General features: G+C 38.8%; 1 protein-coding gene across 2 annotated transcripts in view; it reads right to left on the reverse strand.

Annotated features, from left to right (window-relative positions):
* Nucleotides 1-13,122, reverse strand: part of ELOVL2 (ELOVL fatty acid elongase 2) — a 921,742-nt gene that overhangs the window by 111,344 nt on the left and 797,276 nt on the right. The window lies entirely within an intron of this gene.

Here is a 13,122-nt window from a genome sequence, read left to right on the forward strand (position 1 = left end):
CTCTTATAAACTTAGAAAGTTGATACAATCAAAGGTTTTGTATTAGCATGCATTTTTGAAGGTTGTGAAGTCTGTAACTCAAATGTCTGTCATTATTTAGTGATTTATATGCTTGATGATTTGTCATCAAACCACAAATTTTATGACGGACAGACCAAAAATATGAGGCAAAATTCTGCACATTCTCTGAAAATTAGACAACTAACAAATATGCCACAAAGTCACTCATAAAGGTTTAGACAGTAATGAGAGACATACAGTGAAACTTGTAGTATGACACTAGTAACCCCCTTTTTCTTAACTAGTATTCCTTTTTCCTGTTCACTCAATCATTCAGATCACTGAACTGAAAGCCACCCCTAGACTTTGTAACTTGTTTATCAATCCTTAGTATTTAGTATAAAAGTGCATCAAATGCTCTTCTGAAGTCTTTATACTTTATCAAGCTGTGTATTTCTGAAACACTGTATAATTAAAATGATATAAACCAGAAACACTACAGTAACATAAATATACATTTAAACAAACATTTTTTAACATTAAAATAATTTATTATAGAAACGTTAGATTTCCACTGGGATTTAAAAACACCCTTTTAATTGGATGGCATATGAGGGACTTACTACAGATTCACTTACCCAGTTCAAGCAAGCTAGTCTGTTCCAGAAAATAGGAGTAGTCTATGAAAGCAGCATCTGTCAGAAAGATTATGTATTCCTTTAGTGACATATGCTTCACTTAAGGATTCTTCCCATGAAAACTGCTCATGTACTCACTGGTTGTATGACCTTGGAATAGTTTATATTAAGTAACAGAGTGCAAGAAGCAAATCTCCGTACATAGATCGGTATAAAAGATTTGCCATTGTACTTCATCCAGTGCTTTTAGACCCTTTGTATTTAGTCTTATATTTTCATAAAAGCATTTCCAATGAAATGTGAATAACTAAACAGTACTGCAACTGCCAGAGGTCTCCAGCCTGCTTCTGCAAATACTAGCAGCTTCTTAACCTGTGATCTGAGTTGCCCTGGAAACCCCATGGATCACTGTATCAAATTATTACTGAGGTGCAACTCACTGCACTAACAGTATTCAATAACTCCAACCAATCAGATTTAATGGTCTGAAGTCTCTCCTTTATCCAATGTTGTGTAGTCTGGAGATTGTTTATAAAAGTTAGATGTGCGGAGAGAGCAATCCCCCCTATTAAAGCTCATTGACACAATGAGTTACTGCATTGCTTTGTAACTCAATGAGTCGAATACAAGCTGGGTGACATCTCTTGGGGTGCAAGGAGGAACTGGCTCCATTAAATAGGTGTTACCCAGATTGCATAGAGCATGGAAGCCAAAAGAACATTTTGAACTTATACCATGCAACCAGCAGCTGTTAACCCAGTTCCCACAGCAGAAGGCTTACAACACAGAACTTAGATTATTGCACTAACACCATTGTAGAATTCTGGAGATAATTATAGGCAGGCGGATTCTGTATCTAAACATCATGGCTAAAATCAGGTATCTGGTCCTGAGAAAAGCAGACATACAACCAGGGGCGGCCCGTGCTATCGGACTGCCGGACTGCAGCCCCCTCAACTTCAAACTACTGATAAAATAAAAAATAAAAAGAAAAAAACGTTTAAATTTCGCGCATGCGCACTGCTGCTGAGACAGTCTAGCGCATGGAGCATGCGCACAGCAGTCCTGATTGAGAATCATGGACAGGAGCGCTCCCACAAGTCTATGCAGTTTTAAACTGCCTGGGAACTCGCTGGGGAAACATGTAGGGGTCGGACTGCAACGTTGGCAGTCAGGGGAAGGATTGAATTGGAGTTTGCTGCCGGGCAGGGTAAGGATCTGGATTGGATTGGAGTTCGCGACAGGCAGGGTCGGATTTGTGTGGGATTTACTTACTGGATGTATGGTGGCTGCAGTCTCGTCGGGATGTACTTACTGGATGTATGGTGGTTTTGCGGACAGGCACTTGGATTTACTACAGGACCAGGGATTTGGATTTTACTACAGGACCAGGTAAGTGGGGGGGGTGTGTGTGTGTGTGTGTGTGTGAAAATGCCTCAGGTGGGATGTACTGGTGATTAGACTCATGGTGGTGTGGTAGGGAATACCTCAGGCTTGAACCCTGTACCTTGTATGCAGGTGTTAAAGACCTGAATTCCCTACCCACCACCATTTGTAAACAAATTGCAGATTTTTGCCTCATATTTGATCTGATCTATTCCTCATAATATCTGTGTTTTTTAAATATTGCAATGCTTGAAATTTGATGGTGCAGTGGTAGCATTGATGCCTCACAGCTGTAGGTTCTTGGGTTTGGTTCTTGGCTGGGGTGCCTTCTTTGTGGGGGGGGTCTGTATCTTCTCCCTGTGTTTGTGTGGGTTTGCTTTTGTGTCCTCCCATGTTACAAAGACATGTCTGCATTATTTCTTCCTGGGCCTCTGCTGAGAATTGTTTTTTTTTGTTCCAAGTCAGACTGTCCTGATTAACAAATGTTAAATAAAATTGACAGGCATTTGAATTTCAGACTTCAGGTTTCCGAATGTTTAATTCCTTGCATATTTGATGGTGCAGTGGTAGTATTGTCACCTCACAGCTATAGGTTTTCTGGTTTGATTCTTGGCTAGGGTGCCTTCTGTGTGGAGTCTGCATTTCCTCCCTGTGTTTGTGTGGATTTGCTCTGGTGCCCTGTCATTTTACAAAGACGTGTCTGCAGTATTAATTCCTGGGTCTCTACTGAAAATTGTTTTTGTTCTGTCAGCAGTAAAATTGACAGGCATTTGAATTTCAGACTTCATGTTCTTCAGAATACATAGTAACACAACCTTTTTTCTAGCAATTTTCTAAGTTTATAAGATGAATATTTGAAATTTGTCCCTATTTTTGGGACTGTATTCCCCCATTATTGGCTTCGTCCAGGTTTTTGTGCTAAGGTTGACAGCTATGGCAAGAACTGAATTCACTGAACATGTTTGAGGGCTGTATTCCCTCATTACTGGGTTTGTCCAGGTGTTTTGTACTAAGAGGTTGACAGCTATGGTGAGAACTGAATTCACTAAATGATAGCCATTTAAGTTTCAGTCTTCCTCTCTTTTACAAAGCAGCTGATGTGGCATAGTGGTATGTTACTCTGACTATTTTGCTCAGGGACCTTGGCAGTAAAATGTATGATGGTAACACAGCATTTTATTCTAGCAACTTTCCAAGATTATACAAGCAATGTTTAATGTGTCCCTGGATTTTGGGCTTTTGACCCCCCCCCCAATACATTTTGACTTTTTTCAGTTTTCTTGCGCTGCAAAGTTGAGATGCAGTTGAGTATTGAGTAGATTTTACAAGCTGAGAGCTTCAGGGGAACAGAAGTTTAGTGTTTTGCCTTGTTAATAGCACAACAGATTGTGTACTTGCTTTTGATGCAGAAGGCTATGGGATCTACTTCCACAAGGGGTGGATGCTGCCGTACTGAGAATGTTCTCCTTGGTGAAGATACTAACTATGAGTCTGTTACCAGTTTGCCATCCATTTCCTCTTGCAATATTATTACTAGCTTATCATTTTTAATGTAATATAGGCAATTTATTCCTGAGGGGCAACAGACACTTTATTTTTCGATGAAAACCATGAAATATAAAGGTGATTGCTAGCAGCAACCTCTTCATTAGTTACAGATTTCTTTAATGTGGAATTATTTAGGTGACTTTTACTTCAGAGATTGTGCATATTTACTGATAATGGTGGACTGTAGAATTGTGCATATTTACTAATAATGGTGGACTGTGGAAGTCTGAGTAGACTTTTTTATGATAAATGTTCTGAACTGGGCAGTTTTGCCATTATGGGTGCATGCGTTTTGTTTCATTACTTACTGGAAAAATGTTCAAAACAAATTTAAAACACCCTCTAACAACTGTACTGTATTGTACAAGGAATATAATTTTAGTACAACGAGGAAGGTGTATCAAACAGCACATGTATGTTTCATATGCAAGGGGCCTATGATTTGAAAACAGCCCAAAATTAATCTTTATCTGCCACTGGCAAAATGTATTTTCTTTGAATGTGGGTTTCAATGCTGTTTCAATGAATGTGAGTTTCAAGGGCAGAGAAGTTTTAATGCTAAGTTTTCATTGTGAGACTGCATTGCTTTGTTTAGCAGATGACTTAGTGTTTGAGTTGTAAAATACAAAATAAAACTTTCAAATGAAGTCCAACTCATCATAGAAGTAAAGCAGTATGCACATTAGTGTTTATGGTAAATGGAGTGAAATAGCCAAGTAATGGTTCATTGGAATGGCTGCAGAGGCTCCATTCAACCATGATTTTGTCAGGGGGGAAGGGCAGCAAACTCAGACAGGCCCAGCTGAACTATACCTCCCAACTGTCCAGATTTTCAAAGAACGAATAGATTTTTGCTTCTTATTTTTGGTTTGTTCTTCATAAAATTTGTAGTTTTCTGGCAAATCATTTAGGAATTAAGTCACTAAATAATGTTACACTGAGTTTAGACTTCATAACCTTCAGAAAAATGCATGTTAAAGTAAGAGCTGTTCTATCAACTGTCTCAATTTATACAAGAGCAATTTTTAGTACTGTTTATATGTGCCCCCAATATATTTGGCCTTGTTCAGATTTACTGCATTAACAGGTTGAGAGGTACATGCAAATAAATTGCTTTATAGAATTAGGCATAGCCAACCTCTCAACTGTCCCCGATTTTGGCTCAAAATGTTGCTCTTCCCCTAATAATCCCTCCGCAAAATAGCAATTTTGGAAGAAAACATGGAGGGTTTACAATTAAGAAATAACTGTAATAATCAAAGTTATAGATTACTTGAAATGCATGTAGATTATTTTATTTTGTCAGCTGCTCAAGTTAGCAGTACTAATATTAAAGTGTCCCTTCTTTGACAGGTTCCCAGCTGTATTGTGTGGCTATTTTATATTTTTGCATCACATTTTTAGTCCATTTTTCATAAAATTGTGTTTTTTGGCAAATTAGTGACAAATCACTAAAGACTGGTTAGAAAATGACAGACATTTGAGTTTCAAATTTTATACCCTTCAGATTTTATACCCTTCAGAAAATTCATACTAATGCAAGACCTATTCTATTATCTTTCTAAGTTTATTAGAGCAATATTTAAAAATTGTTCTTATTTTTGGGCCTTTGTCCCACTTCTGTGTATGGCTTTGTCCAGATTTCTTGCTATTGAGGTTGAGAGGTATGACAAATGTGTCAGGGCCATCACAGTCAGCCAGAGACATTTCAAATTGTGACATACTTGTTGCACCCCACTCCCCCATGTAGTGACACTGGATGTGTCCAAGCAAGGCAATGAGTAGTTATGCAGTGTCCCCCCCCCATCCAAGGTAGACAAAAGTACTACAGTGGCTTTTCATCTGTCCTTGATTTTGCAGAATGGTCTGGTTTCTGTCATATTTTTGTACTGTTGATTTATGCTTATTACTCAGATTTATGCTTATTACTCAAAGTGCCTGTTGCTCTGTGTTTAAGTAGCAATGCTTTAATGACCATAAGGTAAGCTTGTCTGAGATCGTAAGATGCAAGTAAGCTTTAATAAGCATACTGTTAAAGAATTGCCAACATTGAAAGCCTTTCTGTTGTTGCCATGCAGAGAATACTTGACTAGATAATGTATAAGCCTTGGGTATTAAAGGACAGGATTCCATTATTTTAAAAAGCTCATTACATTTGTTGGAGACTTCCAGTCGTCTCTACAGACTTTACCCGTAAACTAAACAGAATGCCAATCATGTGTGGTCCATAACCTGTACAGTAATCCTTTAAGCAATGTATCTTGAGCTTGTTTCTTGTTTGCTTTTCATTTTTTACTTTGATCATGTTTTCCCTATGAAACAAGTTGTCAGGTAGCAGGTCTTTTTTGGATAAGAAACATTTTTACAAGTGAGAGCATCACAGAGATTTCTACTTTCAGCATGTTATTTGGTACTTTAATAAAGCTGACTATATTATAATTAGAACTGCAGTGCAAGGAGAAGTGGTTTGAGTTGAGTGCTTCTGTTTTTTCTTATACTTGATTTTGACTGGCATTCCAGTAATGTATTTAAAAAGTAATTTATTTTTTCATGCCTCACAACCTTTTGTTTCCATCTAGATATTAAGTAAGCTGTCATGCAGCCAATGCATTGAAATATTTTTATTCTTCTGCACTTATTTTTGTCTTGATTGGACTTTCATAATGATGGCTTGCCACCCAGGGCAGCGTATTTAATTAAAGTTAGTTTTTGTGGTTTTGAGCATAGCTCCTCCCCTTTCTAGTTGACCACACCCCTTCCCATTGACCCCACCCATTCAGCTGTCTCCTGCAGCCCCCCTGTGATTTGACGTCACCAGCTGCCACTGCATACAACTGCATGTCACTTGAATAATGGTGCTAACAAAGTCCTTTACCCTGCATAACCTATTTGAATGGAATCACATATAATGTAAATAGTAATGGGGTCTGAGATGGAGCCTTGTGGCAACCTCCAAAACAGCAGATATTTTCCCCAAGAAATCAACCACAAACATGATCCACTAAAAGCACCCTAACTGTGTAAGCACCAGACCACTCAAGAACTGTAGAAATAAACTGCAGTTGGTAATAATGTGTTTCAACAAAGTGCCATCATCTATGGTACCAAATGTGGTTGACAGAATAAGTAGGACCTTGATGGTTTCAGACTTCATATCCCTCAGAAAAGCATGCTAATGCAAAACTTGTTATTCTAACAACTGTTTGTTTATAAGAGTAATATTTAAAATCTGCACCTGATTTTGGGTCTTTTGTTTCTTCATTATTTTTGTCTTTGTCCAGAATTCTTGAGCTAAGAATTTGAGTATGTACGCAATCCTTGTGTCACCATTCAAGAACTGTTTTGTGGTAAAAAGGTTGGCACAGACTTCTTTACAGAGAATGAAATTGTTTGAATTAGGGAATTTCCTTTTTCTTTCCTAAGTACAGTATGCAAGTGTTCATTCATTTCCCTACTTATTCCATGTAAAAACTTCCACTCATTTTTAATGGTCATTGTGATTTCTCTCAACCCTTTGCAGTTCCATAATATAGCTCTAGAAACATTTATTTTCCTTCTGGTCTTAGCTTGGTTGCTTGTTTGGATTTTTTTTTTATTCTGGGACTTTGCAATTTTAATTGCCTTCTCAAGATCCTTTCTTATTTATTATTACATGTCTCGGCCTTTTCCTCATAGAGTTCTTATATTTACTTCCTTAGTAGATAACATTTAATTCCAAAGCAGTGCCACAGTATCTATTGATAATTATTGTGGTTCTTAAAACATAAAATCTGTAGCAAATAAACACTACTGCAAAAAAATGCTCACAGTCTACTTTTTCCCGGCAGGTAGATTTTTGAAGTTTTCCCCATCTAGTAAAATATATATATTATCAGAGATGTAAGTAGAGTGGGGCGGAGGGGGTAGCTACCCTCGGCACAAGCTGTTGGGGGCACAACAGGCAGATGCTGATGATGATGCAGGAGTGCAGCATCAGCATTCCTTTATGAAGCCACAAAGGTACTGCTGACTATATATACATATAAATGCTGATAGTGCATTTATGGTCACAACTTTAGCACAAAGTGCGTGAAGATTTAACTGCAGCAAGCTGCTTGTTACTTTTGTAAAAGCAGTTTGCTACAGTTTTACAGTGGAGAAGGGCTTTTTTTACTTGCTGAGGGGGAGCCAGTTTAGGGAACTGCAAAAGGTACCAGATGATCTAAGGTTTTACATATTATTATGAAACATCTCGCGGCAGTACTGATCTGTAGAGGCATGTCATATAGCCTATGGCACAGAAATTAGGAGAATGTGCATCCTACCAACTTAAATAATGCAGAGTGCCACTAGCCTAGCTCTACCTCTTTCATTAACAGAGCCTTTGTTACACTGAGGCATTGCCTACAGACACTCAAGCATTCATCTCCAGACCAGTCTCTAAATCTAATCTACCACCACGTATGACAACTCTCTCACTTCCCTGTAAGATATCAGGAAAGTGCAGTTACATAGATCCTTCTTATCTGTAACAGCAGATGCTCAAATTTCATACTGCTTCAGTGGCATGTATTTTCTTTGCCTGCCCAACCCCACACTGGCAGATTTACAGAGCTCATAATTCTCCCCTCTCACTCATTGTAATGGCAAATCTCCTATTAGTGGAAACATAATCCCTCTCACAGGAAGTCAGAACCAAGGAAAAACAGAAGCAAGAATTGCATTAAACCAACCAATTCACAGACAAAAAGAAATCAACACAAATAAGCAAAGCCAATCAACAACACCACAAGGTTGGTTAACATCAAACTATACATATTTTATATATAAAATAAGGGGAATGGTGGGTGGGTTCTGCCATTGAGGCAGTGTGAAATTTGAACATCTACTGTTACAGCTAAGTAAGATGAATGCAGCTGTACTCTGTTCATCATTAACACCACCTTAGTGGCATGTAGAAAGACTCTCAAAGCTTACCCTACCTGGGAGGAGGAAGGATAAGGATCCAGGAGCCCTTGGAGAATGGTATTCACAAAGCTTGCTCTGGAACATAGAAAGAATCCAGTTTGTTGTGCTCTGTAAAGTTATGAACAGAAGACCATGTAGCTGCCTCTAGAATGTTTCTAGAGTCCACTCCTTTCCAATATGCCACCGAAGAGGATAAGACTCTGGTGGAATGTGCCTTAACCTTGCCTGGAATAGATTTACTATGGTGGGAGTTGTAAAGTCCCCCACTCTGGGCCAGTAATCAAGGAACCTGAATCCTCACCACTGGCACTGGAGAGGGACATTAACTTGGAACAAAAATGGATACATTCAGTATTCACAGATGCAGCTGCCTGCATCAAGCACAATTTTCCTTAAGAGCACACAGGGAACACACTCAGTCAGGGGGTTCTCTCTCCCTCCAAGTCCTCAGTAAGACTCCCCACTTGCACATTTATAGACTTGAGTCCTCAGTTGAGTATCCAAGCCAAGTCCTCCAGTGCCCTCTGTTACACACACACACACACACACACACACACACACACACACACACACACACACACACACACACACACACACACACACACACACACACACACATACACACACACACACACACACACACACACACACACACACACACACACACACACACACACACACACACACACCTGGGAAAGGCTGGCACAGATTTACTAGCTGTGTTTCCTTCTGCCCAAATTATAAGGTAGTTACTCTGCCACCAGACACTCCAAAGCCAGCTACTCTAAGGCTGTTGCAAAGATACCCAGTTATACAGTGAAATTAATATTAATACAAATGGTGGTTTGACCAACAGCAAGGCATTTAGGAGCAGCAGAGCTGTCACCAAATATATACAAGTACTCTCAGAGATTCAAATATTTTCAAAGAGATCAGCCACAGTGAAACGTTTAAATATATTTTATACTAAATAAGTAAAGAACATGAAAATACTAAATACCTATTTAGAGTAAACACCAGAGTTTCAGTTACAGGAAATATTAAAATAACACAGAAGTATAGATTCACACAGATGCAGAAAAACAGTACTTAACCAATCTCACTATATTTTCCTGACTGATCTAAAGAATTACTATTCCATGGTTCACTTACTAGAGCAAGACAAGATGAAGTAGGTGGGGGTCCTTCTCTGTCAGGTTCTGAAAACAGACTGCCATCTGACTTCAGTCTCATCTAGTATTAAACATCATATTTGTCCTAGATTACAGAATGACATCAAATACATCTAGTCATCTGACTTCTGGTTCCCATGCTACCCCCATTGCTAGAAACTGCCAGGATTTAGCACATATGTTGATAATACACACACACAGAGTTTTGCACAGAAATGTTGCAGCTTCTGGAAGCCATAAAATAATTTCAAACCTCCAACCTTCCAGAGTAGCAATTAGTTCACCCCAAAGACAATACAGAAAGCTTTCTAGTACAAACTTTCTGTCTCTGGCTGCATTGAGAACTGTAAGATATGATCTTTATGGCCTAAGCCAGTTAATTTAATTTCAAACTGTTTTCAAAGTTAGGTGGATTGAGATTAACCTCTTCTCTTCCAGTATCCTCTGTTAAAACATATACATTTAAGCAGTTACAATAATACATGTATATTTATTTTTTTCTACACCAGGGCACACTGTTGGTACATTATTAACACAAACAGCTTTACAAATACATTTTTCAACACAAGCATCTGTACAAATCAGTTTGATATGACATATAATTCTTACAAAATTCCAGCTAGCTGTGGTGGCATGTTACATCCACTGTCCTACTTCTCCTGACATAGCTAGCAATACCTCACATTGTCACAGGAGTAATAAAAAACAATATCAGAGGACAAGAAATGAGCAATCATTTGCTTAGTGGCAGGTTGACCCTTCTTATCCCTGGAATATAAACAATATAAACAGCTGTTCAGCTTTCCTGAAGGGCTAAGTTCTGTCAAGGTAGAAACTGAGCTGCCTGTGCACATCCAAAGTAAACAGAATCTTCTCTCCCTTCTTCTAAGGCTTTGGCAAGAAAACTGTGAGAATGATGGCTTGATTCAGGGTAAATTCAAAAACAACTTTTGGCAAGAAAGATGGATTAGCGTGCAAAACAACCCTGTTGTTGTGAAAAATTAGATACGGTTGGTCCAACATGAGAGTTTGCATCTTAGAAACTTGCCTTGCAAATGTCAAAGCAAGAAGTGAAACAGTTTTCCAAGTGATGAACCTTAAATAAACCTGAAAGGTAGGTTCAAAAGGAGACGAGGTAATGTTTTCCAAGAACAGAGCTGAAACCCCAAGGAGGAGGATTAATTTGTTTTAGAGGGGATCTCAAGTGCAAAATTCCTTTCATAAACTGTTTGATCAGACAGAAAAATGAAAGAGATGGATCAATGGGCAGACAAGCTGAGATGGCTGCAAGACACCTGTGCATAAACGCATATGTCAAAACCAGAGAGGTAGACACCATATCAGGCCCTCTGTTATTGGTTAGGGAGCACCTAGAAAACCTCTTCTACTTATAAACATATGATTTTCTTAAATCCTTCATTACCTGCTGCTCATCCTTGTAAACCTTTTAAAATAGCATAAATAAGTCAGAAATTATAGATGGATGGACATAATTTAATTATAATTTATGGGCATGATTACACTTTAGCAATGAATGATTGTTTGAAGTGTTTTGTTAGTAGTAGTCAGTAGGTGAGCCACTCACTCTGTCATGGAGAGAAAGGTCATCTACACTGTGAGCAAATTTCATTTCTGCCACTTGTATCTGTAATCTCAAGATGCACATGTTGACAGCTGCAACACTATGGTATTGTGTCAGAACAGTTACTGTATAGCAGTGCACAGTGCTATGATCACCTCAATGATGCCGGAAACAGTTTGGAGGTAAGTTCTGCCTGGCATAGTCTGTAACATATATCTGCTTTAATCCATAGGTGTATCCATCCTAGCATGTGACCAAAATAATAGCAACAACTGAAGAAGTTTACCACACACCATTTGTGTCTGTATTATTGTTTTCATTTTTTTTCAGTATTGTACATGATAAAACTTATTTTGTCAGTGTTCTGCATTCGACATTAGGACAGTTTGATCATACACACACACACACACACACACACACACACACACATGGTCAGTATGGTATTACCACACACACACACACACACACACACACACACACACACACACACACACACACACACACACACAAACTGCCACTGCTGTATGACAGTATCTGTGGATGCACCCCCCCCACCCAGACTGCGGTCCTGTTACCTGTTATCCTATCTTCTGTCACTTCTCCTTTATGGCAATACATTCTGATACAAATTGCTTCAGATTCTCTGTTTTTCTCACTGTAAAAAAATCTTTTGCAAAATAGTTAGCTCATTTATTTTTCATAGTAAAACAGGTTGTACCATGAATATTATGCTAATGAGGTGATTTAGCATGTCTGCTTCTGAAATAAATGAATGAAGCAATGTATTATCACCCCATTGCAGACTACAGGGCTAGTTCCTGCTCATGTATTATGGGTTTTGATGTCACATGTGGTGTACACACCTAGACATCCTGTCCACTCTAGTTACAGCTTACATCATGACAATGGCAAATATCATCCTGCTAGCCAGCTATCCATTGTGCATATGCATGGCCACTGAGGTTGCATAGAGTGTGTGTGCCTGTGAATCTAGGCCATGCTAGTATCACCCTTCATCATGTTAATGACCATGTGTGTGTGTCATTCTGCAGGTTCTGAGCATTATGCTACTGTGCTGCCTGTTGATGAATGTGGCATGTTTGTTCATGATATGCAGCCATGTGCCTCAGCTATCACTGTAGCTCGTGGACTTGACCTGACACAAATGTACATGGTCTCAGCTGAATCAGACTCTACTAGGGTTCCAGCATGGTGCAACAGGGAGTGCAAAGTCTTACTGCACATACAGCATAGGGAGCACCTGCTGGGGAAGTATGAGGCTCCACTGTATAAAGTAGATGCCTGGAATTAGTTTACCAGGGTGATGAGTAATGCCACTGACATTACCCCTTTGGCAAGCAGGTTTGGCATAAATATAATGATCTGAGGATGAACCACCCAAACCTTCTCTGTCAGTGGGTAGATGAGGTTGTGAAGAAACAGACACAATGTAATAGTAAGCAGCTTGTTTTTTTCCACTGTCACTTTTGTGCAGTAAGCCTGGCACTAAATGTCTCCTGTTGCCAAACAAATGCTTTGCTTATTACTGTTTCTTTTATGATTTCAAGTGCCTCAAGAGGAAAACCACATGGTTTGTCTTAGGGGACAGGATAGACTCTTAAGGAGGTGAAGTAAGTGTACTGTATTGTTGCCATCTCTGTTTTCAACTGTTTAACATAGCACTGAGCAGTTGCATTTTGTTTGTTTTTAACTTTAATATTGAACCCTTTCTTAGTTGTTTATTGGGTTTAGTGATTTTTTTCCTCCGGTTAATCTATTATGTAATAAACTATATCACTTATACCTGCAGTGGTCTGCATATATTACCATCTGTTAAATATGCATCTCT

The sequence above is a fragment of the Protopterus annectens genome, chromosome 3.part0 (genome assembly GCF_019279795.1).
Source record: "Protopterus annectens isolate FY-2018-M chromosome 3.part0, PAN1.0, whole genome shotgun sequence".
Taxonomy (NCBI): Eukaryota; Metazoa; Chordata; order Ceratodontiformes; family Protopteridae; genus Protopterus; species Protopterus annectens.